Source organism: Balaenoptera physalus, assembly GCF_965194825.1.
Source record: "Balaenoptera physalus genome assembly, chromosome: 13".
NCBI classification, from domain to species: domain Eukaryota; kingdom Metazoa; phylum Chordata; class Mammalia; order Artiodactyla; family Balaenopteridae; genus Balaenoptera; species Balaenoptera physalus.
Window position 1 is genome coordinate 19,043,961 of NC_138892.1, and position 15,358 is coordinate 19,059,318.

The window sequence follows — 15,358 nt, forward strand, 5'->3', positions numbered from 1 at the left end:
TTCTCTTATTTAATAGGAGCTGTTCTGAAACTGGGCAGTCTCTATTTGTTCAGCAGCCTCTTATGAGTGCCTGCCTTCTCTCCTGGATTGAGTTGGACCAGGGAAAAGATAGGCGTAGGATAACGTGAGGAGCTTTTCTTAGCAAAATGGACATTCCCAAACTTTTCACCACTCCAAGGACTTCCAGTAGGACCTTTGATATCTTTAGAAATCTAGTCACTCCAGCCTGGAATAGAGTTGATGTTAGTCTCTTGCTTCACGTATGTTGAGATTCTGGCCCAGCTGGTCTTAGTCAATGACCCTCTTTTGCTGTGTCTTTGAATCATTGTATCATATGATTGTCATTCTTATTTATTCTCTGGTACTCATACTCATAAACATTGATAAGCACTCTCTAGGCTCTGCTATTTCATCACCTGAAAAATGGGAATATTCATACGTAACTTGCAGGTTTGTTGTGAGGTTGAAATCAGAAAAAAATGATAGAACCTCACTGTCAATCTCCATGAGTATTTACAAGACTGTATCACGCTCCCACAAAGGGCTCCCTTAAGCCCATCCCCCCATCAGCCCCCACCCCAACCGGGGCCTCCCTCCAGTCTGTGCTTATTTTGGTTCAGCAAAAGGTATGTTGTGTTTATTTGTAGGTTTTCTTTTTTTTTTTTTTTTAATAAATTTATTTATTTATTTATTTTTGGCTGCACTGGGTCTTTGTTGCTGCGCGCGGGCTTTCTCTAGTTGTGAGCAGGGGCTACTCTTCGTTGCAGTGCACGGGCTTCTCTTGCTGTGGAGCACGGGCTCTAGGCATGCGGGCCTCAGCAGTTGTGGCTCGTGGGCTCAGTAGTTGTGGCTCGCGGGCTCTAGAGCGCAGGCTCAGTAGTTGTGGCGCACGGGCCCAGCTGCTCTGCGGCATGTGGGATCTTCCCAGACCAGGGCTCGAACCCGTGTCCCCCGCATTGACAGGCAGATTCCCAACCACTGTGCCACCAGGGAAGCCCCAAGATTTTCTGATCGTTTTTATCCACTGAACTGTGGACTGTTTTGGAGGCTCAATTGTCTTCCACCTCTGTATTCCCAAGGGATGAACCATGTCTAGAACATTAGGAGGGGTTCAGTAAGTGCATGTAAAAATGTTAAAAGAAGGAGAAAAGGAACTAACTTTTTTTTAAGTCAGCTATGTACTGAACACTGTTAAAGACACTTTCACACACATAATTACATTTAATTCTTTGAATACATCATTTTCACAGATGGAGATATTAAGAGATAAAGAAGTTAAGTGGTTTGTGTAAGATCCCACAACTAGAGGGTGTCAGACCAGAATCCCATTCCATTTATATTTGCCTCCAAAGAGGTTGCCTCAAAGCAGTTGAAAATTCGCCTCCTTCATGACTTCCTTAATCTTTGAAATTTTCTAGATCACTCTTACATACTTCTGTTTCTCAAAGGGATGAGGAGACCCCTTACATATATCAAAATATGTATATATATACATCTGAAACATTTATATATCTTTAGATAAACATTTGAAAGACAATTTGATTTTCACCTTAAAAATGCTTTGTTCATATGGAACCCTTAAATGAATAATTGCCTTGCCTTGACTTGAATTATCATTTAGCTATGAAGACTCTGCCAGAAAGAGTTTAAATCTAATTATTTTGGGTACCTTATTGTTTAGTTACTGTAATATCAGGTCATGATGTTTGAATAGTGAGTGTAAAACATCATCATGTTGATTTCCATAGATGTAAATGAACAGTGGTAGTGTATGCTGAAAATTCATTATATAATGGTTAAACATTTGATAAGAAAAACCAATTCAGTGTTTTAAAATGACAGCGAAGTTGTTTTCTTCTCATAAATACTTCTTCTTATAAATTCTGAATTTACATCTCAAAGGAGTTTTAGGTCTTAAACATAGGATAAAATCCTAAGGAAAGGATGTACACCACAGCAATTAAGAGAACAGATTTTGAAGTCAGAAAGACCTGGGTTGAAGTGCTCTCTCACCACAAATTACTTGCAGCATGACCTTGGGAATATTACTTAAATTTTTTCAAGCCTCAGTCACCTTATCTATAAGATGGGGCTATAATAGTGCATGCCAGATAGAATTGTTGGGAGACTGGAATGATGATACACATAAAAGGGCTGAACACAGAGCCTGGAGCCCAATGAACACTTAAGAGCGATTAGCTATTTTTCCTCTTAAGAGCGATTAGCTATTTTTCCTCCTTTAAGCTAAGTCTTGTTTAGTTCAGTTATAGCTACATGATCATTTTAACACAAGCTTTACATTTCCAACTGGTACAGTCAAATCCAACTGCTAGAGAGAGATATATACAGGTGGTCAAGAAGCTTGGCCCAGCTGACTAGAGGCAATCAGGGAAGGTCCCATAGAGAAAGTGATGGGTTAGATTAATCTTAAAGTGGGGGAAACTCATGGGAAAGGAGAAAAGGATTGGGGTGGGTGTCAGGAGGACAAACTGGCCTGGGACTATTCATAGGAAGTGGAGGGTCAGAGTTTCACTTCTACTTTTCTCATTTCAAACTCATAGCATTCAAACATTTTATCCCTGAATGGAATAATGAATAGTTAATTTTGGGAATTGTACAAGAAATATTGATTTCATAAATTATATGCTCGTAACATAAAATTTTCTTTGACATAATGTGAATAGAATATTAGGCAGATTGCCTCACCAGGGCCCAAATTGTTATATGGTGTCTGGAACAAATGAAATGTTTAATTTTTGCTCTACTTTTCAAGCAAGAATGAGTCTGAGAAACTGCAAGTCACCTAGCTGTCTTATGTTGTGTTTCAGTACTTACATTTCTAATATATTTTCTCATTGTCATTTGATTAAATATTAACTCAAAATATCAACATGATGAGACTATTGATAACAGTTTTTTTGTGGGTGTAGAAAATGGTACTTGTTACAGTGGAAAAGAGGCCTTCATTTGACCAGATTAAGAAGTCATGGCTTGAAATTGCTATCAAATATTGATTTTATAATTGGTTCTTTTTTAAAGATCATAATTTTTTTGTTTCTTGCAAAGCATAGTTTTACCAAGATAAAATATTAAAGGAACTGAAATAAATTATTGAAAATAGAGCAAAATATGATAGTCTTACCAAACTTAATTCAGTTTTTACAGAATTAACTATGCATAGTAAAACTTGAGCAAACGTATTGATGAATGAAAAATATAGACTGAGAAATTTCAGACCCAGAGGATTTTTGTGTTTTCTTACACTTGTAATAATGAGCCTCTGGGCTCACACTGAGTAGGGAAGAAGGTTTTTTAAAACGTAGTCTAAGTGGTCATTTTAAGCGCTGCATTTTTATTCTTCTCTGCTTCCTCTTCCCCAGATTCAAAGCCTCCATCTGTTGGGCCCAAAAATGGGTTGTTTACTTTGACTGTATGAACAGATAATCCCTTTCTCCCAGGTCTGTGTCTTTAAAAAGATATTAAATCTTTGCACGGTTGAACTACTTTTATGACTTCATTTCCAATATTTGGAATGTTTAGGTTCCAAGGGTTATATCCACACTGTCGGCAAACAATGACATCTTTTAAAAAAAATCAGTTTAATTAAGTTTGGTCACATATGGTACAGAGTCATATGGCATAAAATCATTAGAATATACTCTGATATTCTTCCAAATCCTTTAAATCCTGCCCTCTTAACATAGAATTAATTGCTGAAGAGGTAAGTTAATGTATGGCAAATGTTTATCCAGTGAAATTTCCCTCAGTAAAATCACTCCAATTTCCAATTATGTTCTCTTAAAAGAAACTGACAAACGGATTTCATCTGGTATCGAGCCAGCTGATATCCTCAGTCACATGGCATCTTTCTACCTCAGTGTTCTTAAGTGACCATTTCTTAAAGTTACAAGGAATGCTTCCATGTTTTGGCTTTTAAAATATTAGCTTATTTTGGATTTACTTTGACTGACTCTGTAAGCTTGAAATCAAATTGATCATTTTAGAATGACTCACGGTAATTGGTTAGCAATTGGATTACCGCTGATCATTTCTGTTCTGTCAAAAATATTGCCAAATTAAGTAAACTCTGTCCATTATTTTGGCTGCTTTATTGACTGATTCCCATCTGTCCCACCTGATGTCCTTCACTCACATTTTGTCCCATGCGGCTCCTTCAAGATCCAACTCAAAGACCACCACTTTCCCTCTAGTCTCCGAATTGCTCTAGCTGGACTCCTACTGTCTTAAAGAACTTGATCTGGGCAGGTGTTAGGCACTGAGCTGTAGACATACTGCCTGATCCAATAGTTGTTTTTATACGTGCCCTACGTCTCATCTAAATTACTACTGATTGAGGGCAATGTTTATTTATTTATTTAAAATCTTATGTGGCCAATTTACTAGTTTTTATTTATTTATTTATTTATTTTTGGCTGTGTTGGGTCTTCGTTTCTGTGCGAGGGCTTTCTCCAGTTGCGGCAAGCGGGGGCCACTCCTCATCGCGGTGCGCGGGCCTCTCATTATCGCGGCCTCTCTTGTTGCGGAGCACAGGCTCCAGACGCGCAGGCTCAGTAGTTGTGGCTCACGGGCCCAGCTGCTCCGCGGCATGTGGGATCTTCCCAGACCAGGGCTCGAACCCGTGTCCCCTGCATTGGCAGGCAGATTCTCAACCACTGCGCCACCAGGGAAGCCCAGGGCAATGTTTATTTCTATAAATTTCTCTACAGTGGCTTCTATGCATCAAGGCTCAATAAATATTTATGGAACAAATTAGGAATTTGGGGCTCAGTATTTGGCTCTTACAATTACTAAGTTTTGCAGTAGATTCCAACTTTATGAGAAATAATAATCTCTATCAATTTTAAAGTGCTTAGAGTGCTCCCAGCATTTAACTAGGCTCTTAATTCATGTTATCTCATTAACCTTTTATATAACTCTCTACATTAGGGACTGTCTTTGCTCTTTTCTTCACATGAAAAATGTGAAGCTCAGAAAGGTTAATTAACTTGCCTATGATTGCTCAGCTACTATTTGACAGAGTGGAATTCAATGGCACATCTTTCTGACTCCATAGCTTGTGTTCTTCTGTGAAGCAGTTATGTCCTTCGAGAATTATTATCATTGGACAGGTAAGAACACTGGAGTTAAGAGAGTTTAATAATCTTGCCTAAGGCTATATAACAAATAACCACTGCTGAAATTTCTCTAGTAGGTGGGTGTTCCAATGTCTGTTTCTGATTAATTTTTCTTATCTCAAGGTAATAGTATTAGACGCTTTTTATATTGTTGGAGTAGGGTTCAAGTTTTGAAAAACACACTTTTTATCAGTCCACTGGGATTACTTAAACAATTCTATGCATTTCAGACATTTATTGATTACATTTTTCCCTGACATTTGGTGGAAATAGGATAATACAATAATACCACTTTCCTTTTTTTTTCTTTGCTTCTGTTTACTGCTTAACATTAAATATGTTCTTTTAAGAGATGAAATAATATATTAACTTCTGAAATCACCTCAAATAAAGACCTACAGAGATGTCCATGTGTTTTGGAATGATCGTTGCTTATTTAGCAGGAATATTAGTTTAAAGATGGTGTATCCTGAGTCACTGGATAAATCTCTAGAAGTAAATGGAGAGTTTGTTAAGGACATGAAAGGGGATGGGGAGGGAAGTCAGAAAAGAAAGTGAAAAGTAAATTATGTCCAAGTCAACAATAAGTTACATTTATAGCCTTGGAGTCAAGATAACAAAGAAGGACATTTTGTGTGTAGTTATTTGTGGTATAGTTTTACATGTCTGTAGCACCGTTGTTGATCAATTCTGGCTTGACACTAACTTAGGGATTTTTCACCTCTATTTTCTTCTTTCATAGAATGCCAGGCATTGCTTAGGTGAAGAGATATACAGTTGACCCTTGAACAACAGGCATTTAAATTGCACAGGTCCACTTATACATGATTTTTTTTTTCACTCAGAAATACTACAGCACTACACGATCCCTGGTGTGTTGAGTCTGCTGATGCAGAATGGCAGACGAGGAGGAACCAAATATATGGAGGGCTGACTATAAATTATGCCTGGATTTTGGGCTATTTGGAGGGTTGGTGCCCCTAACACCCCTCCCTCCCATTCCTGTTGTTCAAGGGTCAACTGTACTAGAATTGACAGACAGTTATCAGAGCAAGTCTTCAGGGGCTGAGAATAAACATATGGGAAGACTCCTGTATAGTCTATGGAATGAATACCATTCCCACACTTGTCTAAGTGTCTATACATGAGCCAAGCTACCCATGGACCAAGCCACACTAAGCTGATGACTTCAGAGGGGGTGCCATGCTTCTGGTGTGGGTGCTTGGAGCAGGTAGTCCTCATCTTCTCAGAGGGCATCAGCTCTTTCCTGGAAGAGCCCTTCTTAGGTTGACATCAGACCAAACCCCCCACAGGCCAGGGATTGGGACCCTTGCCTGCTATGAAACTACGACTTTCAAGATCAAAAAATTTAGGTGGCTGAATGTTTCATTTGATAACATCAGAGATGTGATCTACTGGAAATGAGAGATATGAAGGCAATCTGAGCTTAGATTCTTTCCTCCTCTTGTCTGTTCTATAGCCCCAGTTCTTACCTTGACTGCATGTTGGAATCAACTCCGGGAGCTTTAGTGAATACTGATAATTGGGCTGTACCCCCAGAGTTTCTGATTTACAGGTATACCTCCTATTGTGCTTCACTTTATGGTGCTTCATAGATACTGAGTTTTTTATAAATTGAAGGTTGGTGGCAACACTGCGTTGAGCAAGTCTATTGGTGCCATTTTTCCAACAGCATTTGCTCACTTCATGTCTCTATGTCCCATTTTGGTAATTCTAGCAATATTTCAAGCTTTTTCAATATTATTACATTTGTTTTGGTGACCTGTGATCAGTGATCATCGATGTTACCATTGTAATTGTTTGGGGGTGCCATGAACTTCACCCATATAAGACAGTGAACTTAATCAGTGAATGCTGTGTATGTTCTGACTGCTCCACTGACTGGCCATCTCCCCTCTCTATCCCTCTCCTTGGGCTCCCCTCTTCCCTGAGACACAACAATATTGAAATCAAGCCAGTTGATAACCCTACAATGGCCTCTAAGTGTTCAAGTGAAAGGAAGAGTCACCCATCTCTCACCTTAAAGCAAAAGCTAGAAATTATTAAGCTTAGTGAGGAAGGCATGTTGAAAGCTGAGATAAGCCAAAAACTAGCCCTTTTGCACCAGTTAGCCAAGTTGTGAACGCAAAGAAAAGTTCTTGAAGGAAATTAAAAGTGTTCACACGCATGACAAGAAAGTGAAACAACTTCACTGCTGATATGGAGAAAGTTTGAGTGGTCTGGATAGAAGATCAAACCAGCCACAACAGTCCCTTAACTCAAAGACTAATCCAGGGTAAGATCCTAATTCTTTTCAATTCTGTGAAGCCTAAGAGAGGGGAGGAAGCTGTAGAAGAAAAGTTTGAAACTAGCAGAGGTTGGTTCATGAGGTTGAAGGAAAGAAGCTATCTCCATAACATCAAAGTGCAAGGTGAAGCAGCAAGTGCTGGTGTAGAAGCTTCAGCAAGTTATCCGGAAGATCCAGCCAAGATAATTAATGAGGGTGGTTACGATAAATAACAGATTTTCAGTGTAGACAAAACAGCCTTCTGTTGGAAGGAGGTGCCAGCTAAGACTTCCATCACTAGAGAGTAGAAATCATGCCTGGTTTCAAAGCTTCAAAGGACAGGCTGACCCTTTAAGTTGAAACCAGTGTTCATTTACCATTCTGAAAAATCTTAGGGCCCTTAAGAATTACATTAAATCTACTCTTCCTGTGTTCTATTAGTGGAACAACAAAGCCTGAATGGCAGCACATCTATTTACAACATGGTTTACTGAATATTTTAAGACCATGTTTGAGATCTACTGCTCAGAAAAAAAGATTTCCTTCAAAATATTACTGCTCGTTGACAATACACCTGTCACCCAAGAGCTCTGATGGAGGTGTACAATGAGATTAATGTTGTTTTCATGCCTGCTAATAAAACATCCATTCTGTGTCCTATGGATCAATGAGTAATTTCAAATTTCAGGTCTTATTATTTACAAAGTACATTTTGCAAGGCTATAGGTGCCATAGATGGTGATTTCTCTGATGGATCTGGGTAGAGTAAATTAAAAGTCTTCTGGAAAGGAAAAATATTCACAGTTCTAAATGCCATTAAGAATATCTGTGATTCACGGTAAAAGGTCAAAATATCAACATTAACAGGAGTTTGGAAGAAATTGATTCCAACCCTCATGGATGACATTAAGGGGTTCAAGACTTCAGTGTAGGAAGGAACTGCAGATGTGGTAGAAATAGCAAGAGAACCAGAATTAGAAGTGGAGCCTAAAGAGATGACTGAATAGCTACAATCTCATGATAAAACTTTAACAGATGAGGAGTTGCTTCTTATGGATGAGCAAAGAAAGTGGTTTCTTGGGATGGAATCTACTCCTGGTGCAGATGCTGTGAAGATCGTTGAAATGACAACAAAGGATTTAGAATATTACATAAACTTAGTTGATAAAGCAGTGGCAGGGCTTCAGAAGACTCCAATTTTGAAAGAAGTTCTACTGTGAATAAAAAGCTATCAAACAGCAATGCCTGCTACAGAGAAATTGTTCATGAAAGAAGAGTCAACTGATGGGGCAAACTTCATTGTTGTCTTATGTTAAGAAATTGTCATGGCCACCCCAGCCTTTAACATCCACCACCTTGATCAGTCAGCAGCCATCAATGTAGAAGTGAGACTCTCCACCAGCAAAAAGATTCTGACTCGCCGAATGCTCAGATGTTAGTTAGCATTTTTTAGCAATAAAGTATTTTAAAATTAAGGTACATACATTTTTTCAACATACTGCTATTGCACACTTAATAGACCACAGTGTAGTGTAAACCTGACTTTTATGTGCATTGGGAAAGCCCAAAATTCATGTGCAATAAAGCAGATATTGCTTTATTGCAGTGATCTGGAAATGAACCCACAATATCTCTAATTGGAATAAATGTAGCCTATGGAATGGGATTTTTAAAAGCTTCCCAGGTAATTCTATTGTACAACCAACATTGAAAGCCACTGCTCTAAAGTACCCCTTTCTTGCTGATATAATGGCTTTATTTTACTTCTTTTTCTGGCAGTGCCATAGGTAACATCCATGTTTCTAACAAAACCTCTATAGCTGTGAAAAAGGGACAAGCCTAAGTACTTTCATAGAATTTAATCTAGTGACTGAGAATAATTACCAATATATTGTTAAGCTTATTGTGGCTAGAGTTTTGCTAACAAAGAGAAACATTTCCTACTTATCAGAAGGGCATGATAAGTCATTAAATGTATAATTATAATATTAATATGCCTTGCAGGCAGATTTTAAAATTGCAGATGGTAGGACACTGAATAAAACAGGGCATTTTTCCTGAATATCTAATTGGAATTATTTTAATGATTACAAAAGATATTGTGAACATTTTTGCAGAGATTGGGGCATGTACAGCATGGGGACATTTGCCAACTACTTGTCTTTTTTAAAATTTTATTTCCTCGTCTTTACTTAATTTCAAATACATAATGTAGTAAGATTTTTCATAACATTCAGATACTTAATGATTTCCCATAGAAATCCAGAGAGTTTAATTATGATTATATGCCAGTAAATGATAAGTAGTAAAGTAAGAATGTTATAATAATGCCAGAGATCATGATTTCCATAATAGATGAGTACCACTAAAATTGGACTTAAGTAGAATTTATATTAATAAACTTTCTTTCAATGTATTAGAAAAATTTAATATTAAATGTAACTTTATGGTGAATCGTTTTGTAAAGTGAATTTTCACAAATATCTTTTTGGTATATATTTGGATTTCCATATGTTGGTTTTTTTCCAAAGTAGCTACTAAAATATTGTTTTTCATTTCTTAAAAAAGATGTTTAATCACCTAACCCAAATTGATTGCCATGTATTTCTACTCCAAATGTTAGGGTGGCAATAGCTTGTGAGTACACATCTGATGCTTGCTTTATTGCAGATGGTTAGTGGGATAAAATGACTTCACAGAAATTAGAATTTTGGTGTTTAGTGACTTTTTAAGACTTTTTTTTAGCAGAAAAAAGAAGTAATTTGGAAACTGCCATAAACAACATTTTAAAGACAAAGTATGGCAATATATTAAAAATAATATTTCATAGGCTATTTGATTAACTTTTCTGTGCAAAGTACTACTGTAAAAAAAGATATTGCCATGGTTATATCAGTGTAGAAAACACAACCTAGCTATTTTCTAAAGTTTCTGCTTTAAAAATTAAGACTGATAGGAAGTCTGGAGAAATACTTCATACCACAACTGAGAGAAAATAAATTTAGGTTAAGCACAAACGCAATCTACAGTGTCCTTACATTTTCCCATCTCAGAACAGGTGGGTCTCAGAGGTGAGTTCCAGGGCTGAATTTGGAAAGCTCCTGAGAAGGTTAACAGTTAGTTCCTTTGTTGGCTTATTGGAGTCAAGAGGTTGGAGAATCTGTGTGATTCAAGTTCTACGACGTGGAATAGTAGTTCAGCTCCATGAGGCAAGTGAAGGAGAAGGATGAGAAAAAAACACATCCACCAAGAGAATGTGTTTTCCTCACTTATAGCTTTCATCTTTAATTGTCCTTGGAAGAGCTTTCCAGATTACTTAAGATTCAGCAGGTGTTCAGTTAAATAAATATATAAGTATAAATCTGTAGGACTTAATCATGAAGACCATTCTTGAAAAGGACTTATAACATAGGCTAACTAGCCTTGAAAGAAATAGTTTAACACATGTTTCAGGCTTGTTTTTGATCCTGCGTGAATGCCCCTGTTAGTTTCAAGCCCTGAAGGCAGAAGCCATGCTGTCTGCACCTGCCTGTCCCCACGATGCCATGCAGAGTGCCTCACTCAGAGTGGAGCTTGAGTGAACATTTATTAAATGAATGAATATAGAATTTCAAGATGGCAAAGACTTTTAGAGGTAATTTGGTCCAACGCTCTCTTTAAAGACCAGGGAAATGAGACCCAGAGAGGAAAGTGATCAGCCAACGGTCACATTGCTCTGAAGATCAAAGCCCTGGCTGGGACCGAGATTCCCAGACTCGTGTTCCAGTGCTCTTTCCACTCCACCTTCATCAGGGAGAGAAATCTGCTGGATGTTTTTCAAATTGCCCGTGGAAAGTGGTCCAAATGGCAGGTGCAGCCACCGGAAGTGGTTGCTCGATCTGTTCAGTTGTGTTTACTTTTCAGTATGTTTGCTTTCGGAGCCAGAGAGGCCAGATCCATTAGGTGAATGACTAATCCACTAAAATGGAATCTAAATAAATGAAGTGGCATCTCAGTGCTGGGTGATGTCAAGAGGTGGGGAAAGGGAAAGTCGGGGGCAAGGGAAGGAGGACACAGGAAGAAACACCTAATAAAAAAATTTTTTTAAAGCAAAACATCTATGTTGTTCACCGAGATTTAAAAACAATGCCATTGTGCATGACTATTAATTTTATATTGTCAGAGTCTAAAATATAATTGCTATCCAATAATTAGGGTAAATTAAATTGAAAATTTTTAAGAATATAAAATACTTCTGAAATGGACCTAGTTTTTTTCATATACATTTTATCTCCGAACTTTTTTCTGAAATAACTGATTAAAAAGCAAAAAAAAAAAAAAAAAGAACAAAGAAAACTAACTAGGAGTTTCTAGTTAACGAAAACACAAGGTACTTTCCTATTTTTCACACTGCATTGATTGGTACATTAACTAAATTCCCAAATAATTTAAAAATAATTCTTTCAAAAAATTTTTCAGCATGCAAAAATGAAACTAACAGTATATGAAATATAAGTAACTTCTGTGTTGGAAATGGTATTTTGGAAATATCTCCCCATGTATATATCCTTTCAGTAAACCAGTTTATCCTCCTGCATATCAGAAAACATTAACACCCACTTATGTGACAAATATATGTACTCATGTTGAATTCGTAAAAAAAAAAAACAATGCCATTGTGTATTTTGAGGACAAATGATTTTTATAATCTTTCTTGTCAATAAATTTGATCATTGTTTCCAAAAGTGTAATAGAATGTAATAATAAGTAGGTGAATAAATAATACATAAATAATAAATGTAATAGAAATCTTATTAGATATTTATATTTTTTAAGTGACTTTGTCTCTTCACAATGATTGAATGATGCAAGAACAGCATTCTACCGTGAGCAATTGGTTATGTCAGCCATTCATTCATTCTTTCAACCACTCAGCAACATGTATAAGGCATCTGCTCTGTCCCAAATGTTATATTAGATACTCCAGACACAGAGTCAAAAAAGCTTGTCATCCTTGACATCTAGGAGCTCACAGTCTTCCTGGAGAAATGTACATATACGTAATTTCAATGCAATGTAAGAAATGCTTTGATAGAGGTGTGTACAAAGTGCTTCTGTACCAAGGAAGATGTGACTCTCGTTCTGTGTATGGAGCAGGGTGGGGAAACTCAGGAAAGGTTGCAAGCAGAGCGTTACGTTTGGAGTGAATCCTGAAGTAGGAACTGATTAGCATTCCTGTTAAATCAATGGTCCCGGCATTGAATAAAAACTCCTGCTGTACGCCTCTACACGGTCCAACTACTATTGTACCTGGTGGATGTACCATTACTTCAACTCTGGTTAATTCAGGAACATATGTTACTTTTCTGAGCTCCAGATTTTGTAGGTAAGGATATGAGAACTCTGGAATTAGATGCCCCATTTCAAATACCCAGCACCCAGACTTTCCAGCATGTCTTTCATTCTGGGTCTTAGTTTTCCATTTACTAATGGTGATAATAACAGAAGCTACATCTAGAGCTGATGTTAAACCCTGCATGGTCTTACCAGTTGTTTCTGGTTGGCATCTGTTCAGATTGCTTTGTGTTTGGGCCACAGAGGCTGCAAGGCATTTTGAGGGTCTATCTGACCCAGAGTTGTTGTGAGATCTAAATAGGAAACACATCTTTAGGACTTATCTTAGTGCCTGGCACAAGGTAACACCAAGAAAATGTTGATTCTTTTATAATAATTATAATGATTATTATTTTAAGTAACATGTTACATAGTAAATGCTGAGTGGTGTTAGATAACTCTGAATAAGGAAGTATCTCAGTAAGGGCTTTTGCACATGAAGGAAGATCCAAAGCTGTGGGTTGAATGCCTAGTTTTTGGAGCTGTATTTACTCGTAATATAGCCTCTTCTTTACTTCTCCTGATTTCTTTCCTCAGTTCCTCCGAGCTGGAACCTCAACCAGCGTCCCATTGGAAGTTCAGGCATATTTTGTCTCCAGTTCCAGTTGGCAGTGTAGCTGATGGTGAGGGCTGTCTCTTGGCATAGCAAGCCAAGGATATTTGCACTTCAAAGCTACCTGGGACCCTGATGATGTTTTGGTCCTGTTATGATGATGATGACAATAATGATAATAATATATAGCATTTCTCAAGCATTTTGTTTGCCTTAGGCGGTATTTTAAGCATTTATATGAAATAACTCAGTGCTCACAAGAAATTCACAAGGAAGATTTTATTTTTTTTTATTTTTTGTTTTTTGCACACATTTTTTTTATTCCTCCAGACATACATGTGAAGTTCTGTTTAGTATCATACATTACATTCAGAAATAAGAAAACTGAGGCTCAGGGAGATTAAGGTCTTCACAATTATATACAAAACAAAGAAAAATTATTTTGCACTTTCTTGAATTATGAATAAAGGAAGGTTTTATTTTATTTCACTTTTATAGGGTGCACATTTGTAGCCTCATAGAAGCCCCTCATGTGCACTTATTCTCATCCAGATATTTTTGAGAAAAAAAGCTAAAAGCTTAAGGAGACAACTAGAGCAGGGACTCAACCACGCTCCCAAGTGCAAGCACAGCGGCCCAGTCTCAATCGCCCTCTATCTAGATCTCAGCCAGCCATGCCCAACATCTGCAGTAACTAGGGCTGGTCCCTGAATTGCCTGCCTCCTTTATCCCTCCTTGACTCCACCCAGCTTACAGAACTGGCTTCTACCACACTGACTCAGTCCATGCTTCTAGCTATTCTCAGGTCCCTCTTCTTCTGGTCTCCAGAAATCAGAGCCTAGTCCCAGCTAGCTGGTTTGACTGGGGCACCCCATAGCCTCACCCTCACCGGTCTGCACTCGTGGGATATCCACGCTGCTTTGTATCCCTGGATCAAGGATGTAATCTCTGCCAAATATGGACAGAACTCCTGGAACCAGCAGAGCAGCCAGCTTGGCTCCCAAATAAACAACAGTTGCTGGGCTTTACAACTGGAGCCTGTCTCTTCAAGAGCTATCACTGGGACCCTTACGCTCCTCAAACTGTGTCTAAGCAGTTGAGCTGCTCTCTAGTCCAGCATTGCTCAAACTTTACTGTGCGTTACCTGGGGAATCGTGTTAAAATGCAGATTCTGATACAGTAGACCTGAGATTGTGCATTTCTAACAAGCTCTCAGGTGATACCAAATCTGCTGGCCACAGACAACATATGGAATAGCAAAGCTCTAGAGCAGAATTTTTTGGTAAAGAACTTGAGAGTAGGACTCTGTAGACCATGTCATTTGTATTGCAACTACTTAACTGTGCTGTTGTAGTATGAAAATACGGTAGACAATGCCAACAAATGGGTGTGGATGTGTCTCTATTGAATTTTATTTACAAAAACAAGCAGTAGCCAGGTTTGGCTCACCCCCTCCCTACGCTACTCTAGGGGGCAGATTTTTCTCTCTAGAGCTATAGTCACAATCTATCACTTGCCTACTGTAGTATATTGATTACATTGATGGCCTCAATTAATGGTCTCCCTAAGCCCTTTGCAATATAACTTTTCAGATCCTTTTTTTCAAGAGGTGGAATTTATTTCCCCTTTCCTTGAATTTAGGCTTTCCTCGTGACTTGCTTTGGTCAATGGAACATGATGGAAGTAACATTATGTGTTATAAGCTCAGTTCTCAAGAGACCTTCTGTATTTCTGCTCTCTTGAAGCCCTGCCTCTACCAAAGGAACAAGTCTCTGCTAACCAGTGGAGGTGGAGAAAGCATGAGGAGGAGAGCCAAGTCACCCTGAAAATGGCAGAGGCAGAGCTGTTCGCAGATGCATGGGGGATCCAGCCAAGACCAGAATGGCCCAGCTAAGCCAGGTGAAATTGCTGAGTTTGGATTGGTTTGTTACACAGTGAAAACTAACTGAGACACCTGCTGTGGGATAAACACATACATTATCAAGAATACTTCCAACTACCACATGAATT

The 15,358-nt window shown here is 38.2% G+C and overlaps 1 long non-coding RNA gene across 2 annotated transcripts in view; it reads left to right on the forward strand.

Moving 5' to 3' along the window:
• Positions 1-5,488: 5,488 nt before the first annotated feature.
• LOC309640615 overlaps positions 5,489-15,358 on the forward strand; it is a 34,538-nt gene continuing 24,668 nt past the window's right edge. For both annotated transcript variants that reach the window (XR_014252305.1, XR_014252306.1), the window contains exon 1: positions 5,489-15,247. This is a non-coding gene — a long non-coding RNA (uncharacterized lncRNA). The remainder of the gene's footprint in view (positions 15,248-15,358) is intronic.